Genomic DNA, 9,791 nt, shown 5'->3' on the forward strand with positions numbered 1-9,791 from the left:
TAGATGAGATGATTGTTCATTGGCTCTTCTTGGGGGAGGCCTCTGCACTTCTCTTGGGCTGTCTCTATTAATGGAGCATCTGAATGTTACATTTATGGGTTATGGATCTCCACCTGCCCCCACTGGCTCCCACAGCCGTTCTGTTGTTGCCTTGTTCTCTATTTATGCTTGTGTACTCCCTGTCCTACTTTCTGTTTGTCCTCCTACTCCTCCACTCTGCCTTTCCCTGCACCTGATTCTAGTCACTCACTCACTTTATTACATACTCTTTACTTGTAACATACAAGCAACTGTATAGCAATAGTTTCATTATATTGTTTGAAATGAATATAAGCAAAATATTCCTTCTCACTGAACAGCTAAGAAACTCATCAACTTGTTTCTGCACATGAGCTTCTCTGTCCCTAATTGTGTTCATAAGGATATTGGGGCTCAAGAAAGTATGTTCTTCTGCTCGTATCTTGTGTGATGATGACCATTACCCTTGCACTCTCTTTCTCGATCTATAAAATGGAATAATGACCACAGCCACTCAGAATCACAGAATAGATGAGGTTGGGAGGGACCTCTGGAAGTAAACTGATCCCTCCACTCTGCTTAAGCAGGGCCGCCTAGAGCTGATTATCTGGGATTGTATCCAGATGTATCCAGTGTAATCTATAGTAGTGTGTACAATGGAATCCTAGATTAAGGTGTCCCAGATGTACCAAATGTACCCAGCTGAGACACAACTTGACAATGTCATGTCTTTTAAGAGAACTAGTCAGAACCACTAGGAATAATGAATATCCTCACATGGGCAGCCATTTCCAGTAGTCATGATTTGCTTGTTTCAGATGCCTGCAGGGAATATTAACTGTTGGCCGTCCACTCTTGCTTTTACAGTGCTGAAAGAACTTTTTTGGTTTCCAGCTAATCAGCTGTGTTTTGAGGACATTTTGATACATACACAGCACTCCTTGGCATTGTGTTGCCTTTCCCATTTTTTCCCTCCATCCTTTCTAAGCGTTAGACCTCACTATTGTATTTGAGGGTTTTATGAGAGACTTGCAGCGGTTTAATGCCAAAGCATACCAGCTATATGAAAAGGATTAGTCAAAGAGTGTAGCGAGAAAGGATTACATTTCAGTGAAAAAATTTCCCATGAAAAGTTGAAACTAACTTTGTAAGAGAGCTTTTAAGATATTTAAGGAAAATCTGTTTTTTTTTTTTTTTCATAAGAGGAAGGAAACATGAATATGGAAATTTTTTTTATACAGATGCTGTTTTTGTTAAGATGTCTTTCATGGCATTTGTTTTCATTAGATATAATGATTAAAGTGTTTTTATCTTCTTGGAAAAACAAACAAAGAGTGTGAGCTCTTACTCAAGGTACAAATAACATTAGTTCTGCTGGTAACTTCCCCTTTAACCTGTCCTGTTCATTTCTCATAATTAACTACATGCATCTTCCTAGACCAGGCCTTGACTTCACAGGAGATTTCTGTGAATCCTTCCAACCACTAAGTTAAAATGAAACTAATTTAAAAAATAAAATGCCCTGGTGATGCCCTTTTGCAGAGCTGTCATACTTCACTCTAAGTTATCACTTCTAGAAATAAATGGATTTTAAATTTCCAGACCTTGAGTAATAACATATTCAAGATTGTCTTTGTACTTGAACCTATAAATCCCTGTGAAGTGACATTTCAGAGGAATCTTTGTCTTCCCCAGAGTCCCTCAGAAGTCCTTAACTGACCTGTTAACCAGACATGCTTTACCATCAAAGTGACCTTAGATAGAGATGGACAGCAGTCCTGCTCTACACCATGAGGTACTCCACAACATACAAGCAAAAGTAGACGTCTGCTCTGCAATTTTATTTCCTCTCTGTTGATTTTTGCTAAGTTTGTCTGAGCTTTGAAGCCTCACAAACTGGAGAATTAAATACAAAGAAGCTTGCTCACCAGCTTCCCCGAAGGCCTCCAAGCTCTATTTATAATTTCTGTAAGCCTTCATTACCTCTAGTCTACAGTATCAAATTCTTCTGAACTAGAAAGGTCACATTCTAATTCTTATTTCTGAAGAAATTAATTCAGTGTGTGACATCATATCTAGACAGTTAATTACCACATTTAATAGGACACTACAGTTGTTAAAATACTGTCTGTATGCAAAAAGCCACTTTATGGTATTTACCATTTCAAGGGCAGAAACCTCATGCAAATTAGCCATTTGCAATTTCAAATGTATTTTTAAAACTGTAAACATTCCTGCGAGGAACACATTTTTTAGCTTAGTTCTCCAAACCAATGTTCATGATAGTTTTATAATAAGCACCCTGGTGTAGTATGTTAAATCCCTATATTGTTCTTTTAAATTTCTGATGTTAATTGTGAAATATTTATTACTTCCACTGTTACACTGATGTTGTAAATTAGGAATTAACCAAAAGTTGGTGAACAGTTTTGGGCATAATGCTGGTAATCTTTTTTTATCCACTTATCTTGACAAGTAGCTCGGTTCTAATTGCATTTAATGAGACTGTGAACTAAAGCAATTATGTGAATTACACACTAACGAGCTTTCTGTTTGGTTATTTAACTTGCAAATGTAAACCCAAATTCTTTCCTGCTTAACTAGTCATTCAGTGGAACCTCCCAATATTTTTGCATATTCTTATTTTTTTAAAATTAAATTCTACAGTGAGATAGGTTCCTTGGAAAAGCCTCAGTGAGTGCATTTGCCATAGATCTAGGAAAATTAATATAATAATGGGGTATTCTAAGTAAGCGATATGAAATGCTCATTAGGGCTGCAGCGATGTGTTTTTGTGAAGCTCAGCAATTTGAATTTTCAAACATTAAAAAATAATAAAAAAGCAGTGACAGTGGTTATGAATCTGTAATCTTTTTCAGTAAATGAATGTTCTGTGCATGAACATCAATATTGTTCCCCTCTGCCTGCATCCCCCAGTGATGCTCCCACCTGAGAGCACAGGGCTACGGCTGATCAGGAGCCATGCTCACCATGTCTGGCCAGTCTGCAGCTGCTGAGCAATATATCTGATGACTGAATTTAGTCTGGTTTTCCAGCTGTTGTTGTGTTAAGCAAGAACTAAACACTACAAGTTGTCCATCATTTATATATACAAAGGAGTTGAACTTGCCTCAGAATTTATGGAAAATTTGTAGTTGTCTTAAGAGACACAAGACAAGACCTTAACTTAATAATAGTCTAACTTGAAAATTTCACTTGCTGACTTATTAATAATTGGGATTATTTATGTATTACTTGAGGAGTTATCAACTCATCAGCTTCGAAAATAGAAGCTTATTTTTGATGATAATAAAGGACAGATTATGATGTTGGTGGAAACCATCTTCCCAAAGTTTCAGACACAAAGCTCAGAGACTGCTAAAACTAAAACTAGCATGACTGAAAGCAGTTGCTACAATTCTAGATAAAATCCGGCTGGTAGGAAGACACAGAAAAAATGTTACCTTTATTTCTCCCTATAGCATAGTAGATAGTGCTAGTAGTCAGACAGAGAGAGAATTTGGCTAATTGCACATGGGTAAGCCCCAAACCAATAAGTAAAGCAGAGCATGAGCAACAGCAAAAAATGAAAAGTAACCCCTTTCCCAACCCTCTATATTGTTGAACGGGCTTGTGCGTGTCTCCACTACAGTAGTGACAAGACTGATGGTGACTCCCACAAAAACAAGAAGCAGCTGAAAGCCAGATGGCTTTATGCTGAACAACATTATCTATTACCTTGACTAAGTAATTGTATTAAATTTTTTAAAAATTTCCTGTGCTGAAAAAGTTTCCAGACTGTTATCCCTTCCCCAGTGGCAGTGGAAAACAAACTGCCATTCAGCAACAGAGATGGGGTTGGGTCCAACATAAACATATCTCAGCTAGGCATTCTCCATAGAACTGCATAGTCATTTTTTCCATATACAGTGGGAAAGACAAAGCCTGTGCTTAAAAGGCATTCTTCTCCAAAAAGGGGGAGGGCTAAAATGTTTTAGCTGTCTGCAAACTGGCTAAGAGATTAATACCAGCCTCTGCACTAATTTACTTATTAGTACAGGCACTGAGTGAAAAACTTACTCTTACCCTCACTGTTGGAAACAGAAAATCTGCAGTTGAAAGGGTAGCTAGCTGATTTTCCTCTTCCAAACAAAATGCCAACTTTACTCAATTTACAGGAAAAGGGATAAATCTGCGCTGTTTCCTTATTAACCACCCTCCACCCAGTCCTCCCAAAACACTCAAATGAAATGTACATTCTGAGTCATACTTTCTTCTCGAGTCCCTCCGATAAGTGAAACATAATCAGTTGATAAACTGCAGCGCTCCCTGAGAGATTTTCAGAGCGCAACAAAATTTTTCAAGGGATGAAAAAGAAAATTGGGCTTTAAAGTGGGTATCAATGTGCTTGTGAAAAGCTGTTAAAACTGAGAGGGTATATCTGAAGCTTCCTTTGATTTTCCTTTTGCAGCAATTTCCCCCGCTCCTGAATTCTAGTATTTTCTGGTTTGGTTTTGCAGCTCTCTGCAATCTTGGAATCACAGTAGAGAAAAACAGTGATCCGCTTGACCAAATAGCCATAGCATCAATTTAAAAACCTGTTGGAATGAAACACAAGTCGTCTTAAAAGATGAAGAGAAAGAGATTTCACCCACGTCTGCCTCCCAAGGGTGGAGCAACTATGAACAAGACAGGTAGCCACTGGGAATGGCTGATGGGAAGGTGCTGTTCTCAGGAGTGGAGCTTCCCCCTTGATTGTCCCACCAGTCTGCAAGTGTATGGGAAGGAAGTGAGACTGCTACATACCTTACATTCAGGATGAAGATGGTCAGAGGCTGTGCTCTGAAAGGAGAGAGGAAAAGCCAGGGCTTGGGGAAGGGGTAACCCTACCAGGGCTTGGGAGAAGGGGTAACCCCACCTTGATCTCTCCAAGTCTCTGACTTGTTTCATGATAGGTATAGTCTGATAATGAAGAAATTAGTTTCTTGTTGACTCAAACAAGGGGAATAATAGATGCATCAAGAGAAAAACTCAACAATTTCTTTTCTCATACCTCACAGAAATTTGTCACCCAAACCCCTGTTTCCAGCTGATTTAAACGTTAACTAACCGATGCATTAGAGACCCTACTGAGTTTCTGCAGACAATCCTTGCCATTAAGTGGAAGCAGAGAGCCCAAGGAAACCACAAACTTGCAAAAAGTTGAGTAGAGCATACAAATTCCCCCTCACTTTAAACCATGTCTAGACCTTCAACACCTGTCCACTTCCCTCTGAATGGATCTGTGCCATGTACTGGTGCTCTGGAGTCCTTGCCAATCCTTGGTGGGCCAGGCTGTGTTAGCCTTTCTGGGACAGGAAAGATTTTAATAGCCAAGGTAGAGAGGACTGGGGAATGTTTCGCCCTGCCAGCTCTTTTATTACTATTTTCCTTTTTGGATACTGGATCCGGACAAATGCTTGCTTCTGCAGAGTGCTTTTGGGGAAGGGTCCCTGGAGTCAGGAATGGGGAGAACAGCACAAGGGAGTCATGAATGGCAGTCTCTCTGTGGCTCTCCAAGGACTATCATCCAGGCTCAGAGGTGGAAAATCACAATGGGAAACTGTGGGACATACTGGCTTTGAATTAGCTTTGGCAGAAAAGTCTGCTAATCTCTTGCCACTTAGAAGGCCTTTCATAAAACACTACAAGGATACATTGTAAGGTGGTAACAGGGTACTACACAGCTCAGAAATTATCTGGTTTAGGTGCTAGTTCTGTGTAGCTACTTTTCCACCTGACAGGAGTGGTGAAAGGCTAAAAGAGTTAATTTTTATTCATTTTGTTGGACATACTGAGTCAAACAATGATTCTGAGCCTTACAGTTTTAGCTAAAAAGGCTATTTTTACAGAACATACTGGAAGTTGTTCATCCGGGTAGACACTTTTTATTCAGTAATTATGAAATTATGTTTTAAATTAACATTCAAGTGTGTCAGTTCTTCTCATGCTCCCTGGCTTCCATACGTCGTGACTTAAACAAGAAAATTTTAGTTGCTCTTACAGTCTTGTAAGGTTGGAATAGTAATTTCTGAAATATTTTTCACAGCCCTCTCTCATTCTTTGGCTTTTGAATGTTGGGGTTTTAGCACTGTTTCTTGCTAGTTTGTCATGAAAAAAAAAAAAAAAGGAGTTTTAGTATTTGTGAAGTATTTATTTCAAGAAAAGAATTACATAAAGAATCTCACAATACAGCTAAACAGGAATGACAAAGCCAGATTATATTTACTGCATTTTAGTCAATCTCTGATTCTATTGTCAAGTACACACTGTATGTATCCTGACTGATAGTTAGGAAAATCTCTTTGAGTTAATTTTATGATAAAGAATTTGATTTCAAAAACTGTGGAGCTTTAACACCTTTATATATAATGCTACTCAGCAATTGTTGAATCTTGCATTAGGATGCATAACCCAAACAACCCCAGGTCATGGTGGTGTGTGAAAATGGACTGGGATCAGATCCAAACATTCAAGAGGACCAATTAAAATACAAACCCCAAGGGTGTCTATATTTTAGTGTTTGAAATCCAAGTCCAGAAGCAAGTTGTAAATTATCAGTGGCTGGTTATACATTACTCAGAAACTAGACCTTTTTTACACAGCTCTTGAACACTAGAAGCTCTAATTGTTATCAGTTTAAATCAGGCCAAGTTCTCCTTCAGAGAGCAATTCTTTTATTTCTTCTTGGGCCCCCTGGAAAACTGGACTTTTAATTCCTTCCTTGCTTCCTGTGTTATGAATAAGAACGGGCATGAAATGCCTTTTATTGGTTTTCACAGCCCTGAATAAGCTTTGGGGCACTTTGCTGGTACTTGCCCAAAACTTTGTGGGAACTCACTGCTGCAGAGTTTAAATTGTATTTTCTTGTGCTTTATACATCTTCTTGAAATGGAGAACATTTCCCACTGTCCATCTGCTTTGTCCTGTCTTCCATTTGCTTCAGTTCCCTATGGTTTAAAAGGTTTGGGGCCTGGTGGTGCTACTCCAAGCAGCTGATTTTCATTAAAGCTTTGATGAGAAACTTAAGCTGGAATCACAAACATCTGCTGTAAAACTTCCTCCCCACTAATAAATGTTTCTCAGAACATAACCTTGTTGTACCAGAAAAAAATAGCAGCTAGAAATCCAAATTGCTCATTATGGGAGGGATTTAACCTAACATAACCTTGAGGATCTGAAGTGAGTTAATTTAAAGATCTGCATTTTTAAAGTAGATGGAGTTCCTACTAGCTTAAAAGAATATAAAGGTTTCTATCAAGCTAAAAACCTTTTTGGCTCACATCTCAGGATTAGGTCTTCTGCTCCTTATTGTACTAGTTTTTTTTGAACAGACTAATGCCACAAGAAAGGATCAAATTATGGTTTCTGTCAACAGTTTGCAAGATTTTCTGTTCCAACCTTTAAGGGGGAAAGGGGTGAAGATTATTTGGGGGTAGTTTGAGTCTTAGAGTCTTTGTTAACAAGTGGCTTGGGCTTATGACTGCTTTTTTTCCGATATTTAAGTGAGCCATTTTAGAGAGGTGACTTCATCACTGGTCCCATGCTGATTAATGCTTATCATTTTAGAGAACCAGAAAGAAAGCACCTCAAATACTGTTTCTTTCTTTTGATCAGCAGCTACTGGTAGAAAAGGGAAAAAATGGTTGTCAAACATATCATTTTAATGGAGTGCAAGCTCCATTAGATAGCTTCTGCCTCTTACTTTCCTTTATAGTAAATGGCTATTTTTGACTTGACTGTGATAATTGTTTCCTTTAAAGGACTTTTGCCTCTCTGCCTTTCCCCTGAGCCAAAAACACTGATGCTGGAAACAGTTCTCCTCTTCCATCCATCCAACAATATCATGCCTTCCTTCACTCTGGGAACTGGCTTTCTGCCCTACCCCAACTACTTAATTTTTTTCTTTACTCATAAGTCTCTTGATTATCTCATTCTTGCTCTAATTTTTTTCCTCTTCTTTTTATTTCTTCCTGCTTTAGTTTGCTTCCTTTCCCAGTATTTGCTTCACTTCTTCTTTCCATAGAGGACATTTGAGATTATCTTTTTTTAACTTGGCAAGTGTCTCCACAGAATGTCTCTCTTCCCTTTCCCTAATCCTTCCCACGCTCATCCAGTATACTGGTCTCTGAACTGCAGCAGTCATTTACATCAGAATGAAATGAGTATTTTACTGGATGCCACCTTACATTCATTTTACATTAAAAAGAATAACTGTACAGTGTGAATCATAGGGAATAATTTGCCATACTCTCCACTATTTGAATTCTTGTACTGTGGTTTATTCTCACCTTAGACTCTGTAAAAAACTTTCTTCCTACTGGGAAACAAAATCTACACCTATAGAATAAAAACCATTATGTCAGTGGAATTTACAAACACAAAAGTTGACAGTGGCAGGCTTCAGACCTAAATGGTAATGCATGATCTGCCTCTTTAGAGGCATGTTTTTGGTAGAGGGATATAATTGTTCTCAGAAATTACTTCTGGCTTTCAGTTTTACCCCTGTGCCTTACCAAAACTGAAAGTGTCTTACCATTCCCTTTCCTTCTCCTGTGTCCAAGCTAGTGAGTGGAATGCTGAAACAAAGATCTCTGATGTTTGCCACTTACTTGTTTGCTTTCATTTGATACGTACCTGTCAGTTTTAAATGCTACACTTCCATCTCTGATGAATCTTCCTTCTAAAATATTTTAATCTATCCTTATTTGGAAAAATTAATCTTTGGCTTCATGCCACCAACTGCTTTTGTGTTGCAATGATGAGCTGGATTCAGTACTCCATACTCACTCCTTTTCTCACTGTCTCCCCATAGACATAGGAATTTGGCACTGTAGCATGTTCCCAGCCTCTTCTTATTGTCATTGTTAGCCAAGGAACTTAGTTTTCCTAAATACCACACAAGCAACTGAGTACTTGAGACTGCTTTTCATATTATCTGCCCCTTGACAGACAAACCAACATAAATTAATAACATCTCCAGTGTTTAATTACTTTTGAAATTAATATTTATAACTAACTTGTAGTCTCTACCTTGTCACCTTCAGTTTCCAGCTGTTGCATATGTCGAGACCTTCATTTGTTAGACTGTTAAGTCTATTATTAATTTTTTTTTGCTTGTGTATATTCTTACACAATAAGTTCAGGTTTTTTTCTTAACCTCCCTCTGAGCTAGGTAAATTGGATTGCAGAGTCTCTCAGATATCTTCCAATTCCTAACACTGTAATCCTTCTCATGATACTTTTCTGAATAATTTTCATCAATTTATAAGCATTTTTACTGAAACAGGAGGCAAAGAGGTAGATATCTTATTTAATAGTGGTCACTAACAGTGCTCCTTACATAGGTTACACAACATTTCATTGTGTACTGTCTAGTCCAGTTAATTTAAATATCTACATTTTATGCCCTGAAATTTTAGCTGATTAATAAAGCTGTCTTGAAGCAAGCATTCAACAAAGTCCTTATGGAGGAAAAGGCTCCTTTGGAGGTCTCCAGGAAGACCATTAGGAATTAAAGGCTTAAAAAACCTACTATCTCCACTACTGTATGGGGAATTTGGGTTTATACTTGAAAACAGTCCATGACTCTGACTGAAACATCTAGGAACAGTTTATGTATCTAATTTGGTTAGGTGTACTTATTGTATAATGTTTAAGAACCAGGGCACCAAGGTAGTAGATGTTGCCTAAATCTAACTCAAACCCATGGTCCACTCTATGCACAGGTACAG

Source organism: Empidonax traillii, unplaced genomic scaffold, assembly GCF_003031625.1.
Source record: "Empidonax traillii isolate 1590-97213 ecotype Southwest subspecies unplaced genomic scaffold, ASM303162v1 scaffold1899:size51410, whole genome shotgun sequence".
NCBI classification, from domain to species: domain Eukaryota; kingdom Metazoa; phylum Chordata; class Aves; order Passeriformes; family Tyrannidae; genus Empidonax; species Empidonax traillii.